Here is a 1,921-nt window from a genome sequence, read left to right on the forward strand (position 1 = left end):
AGACTGCTACTTGAGGAGTGCCCTACTGGCACTTCAATCATTTCACCTACCAAGAGCAGACTACTCCAATACAGCATCTTACCGAGGCATATGAGACTACGGATTTAAAGAGGAATTTTATACCTTTTTTATTAATTTCATTTCATTTCTTATTATTTAATTATTTTATTTACTTTCATTTCAAGTTATTAATTTTTCTTACAATTGAGTACTTTGCCTTATGAAAAGTTATTTTAAGCTTTTCTCGTACGCTTTTACAACTTTCATAGGAACTGCAATTTATTATTATTATTTTTTTTATTAAACATAAAGAAAATAAATTTATAATTTGTATTATCAAAACGAAAATGGTTCGATGGGCAAACTTTTTTGTAGGGTTATGTTTGTTTACACCTAAAAATGTCACGTATATATGTTGAAATCGGTTATTTTCTGAAATTTTTTTTTCAAATATGTTATCTGCAAGAAAATTATGAAAGTAAATACAAGAAATTACAAATAGGTGTATTTTTTTAAATACTTACAATTCCACCGTCGCTCTTGCTCGTAAACAAATATTCAGCAGACTATATCTGCAAACATCTGCATAGGGAGTTTCTCAAAAGCCGCTATCTTCGTTTTTATAGCCTTTGATAATTCCTCCAACAACACGTTGGCTTGTCGGTTAGTTACACCTGAATTTGAATTACTCTTAATTTTTGCCTTTTGACGGTGAATAAAAGCAGAGAATACTCTCTACATAAGTACACACATACTTTAGAGAGCGAGTATATTCTACCTTTTATTTCTTTTCTGTTCCACAATAAGGGGGATGACTGTGAAATATTGGTCAAAGCTCATGTCAAAACAAGTCGTCTTTCATCTAAGAGAGATATCTGTTATGGTTCTACTGGAGTATTAGTACCCACAAAATACATGTTCGATAAAATTAAAAAGTGACTTTCCAATTTAATCTACTCGATTATATAGATTTGCAATTTTTTTTATCTTTTATTTTTTGGTGTATATTTTCTTCAATATATATTTATGTGTTATACATCTTTTGCGTGAAGATATTCGCGAAAGGAGGTCCAGATTTTTGGCGAAATAACTCTTGGTTTATTGTTACTCTCATCCGACATTTCTCAAAATATGAATCTCGAGCTGAAGGCCTTAGTAGCCAACGTTCTTATTAAATTTTTGATTGGTTGCATTGGTTGGTTGTATTGGTTATTTATAACTATTACTCTTACATATAAATAAATAAATAAAATAACTCTTGCTTTTTTCATCTTGCCCCACTAAAATACCACTCGGGAGACACCTTTGAAGAGAATCTATAGAAGAGGTTCAACGTGAGTCTCTGAGAAACCTAAAATACCACACGGGAGTCACCTTTAAAGAAAATCTATAGAAGAGGTTCAACGTAAATCTCTGAGAGAACTAAATCCGTAATTCAAATGAAGCACTAATGTTTTCTTTAGGACGCGATTACTTTAAAGAAATTGAAATAGTTTGAAGTAAATAAAGATAGTGGAATTTACAAACAAATCAATTGAACTTACATGACAGTTGCATATAAATTAAATATTTTACATGAATACATCCATGAGTTTATGCGCATTTAAAATATTCAAGCATTATCGGTCTAGCGTATGGTAAGAAGTTCTATTAATTTTCTGTTAGCAGAATCTCTAAGATATATTATATTTGCTATTTCAAGTTCCTTCTCGCCTTCCCAATGCATCGCAACCAGCTTTTTCCACAATGAGCGCCTCGTTCCTAGAGTCCTTTAAACCACAAGGCCGCACCTTATTGGTGTACGCTAACAAACCAAACGACCTATCAAGCTCAAAAAAATCAAGCCGTGAGCGGGCTCCACCAACAGGTAATACTCGCGCCATCCTCATTTCCCGCGTTCTGCTTAAGCTGTTTATTACTG

At 32.6% G+C, this 1,921-nt stretch overlaps 1 long non-coding RNA gene across 1 annotated transcript; it reads right to left on the minus strand.

Annotated features, from left to right (window-relative positions):
* Positions 1-364: 364 nt before the first annotated feature.
* Positions 365-1,323, minus strand: LOC128859716 (uncharacterized). Its single transcript, XR_008454186.1, has 3 exons — positions 779-1,323; positions 525-674; positions 365-459 (listed from the first exon to the last, which is right to left on the minus strand). It is a non-coding gene; the product is annotated as an uncharacterized LOC128859716 (long non-coding RNA).
* Between the last annotated feature and the right edge of the window lie 598 nt (positions 1,324-1,921).

This window comes from Anastrepha ludens, chromosome 2 (genome assembly GCF_028408465.1).
Source record: "Anastrepha ludens isolate Willacy chromosome 2, idAnaLude1.1, whole genome shotgun sequence".
Classification (NCBI taxonomy): Eukaryota; Metazoa; Arthropoda; class Insecta; order Diptera; family Tephritidae; genus Anastrepha; species Anastrepha ludens.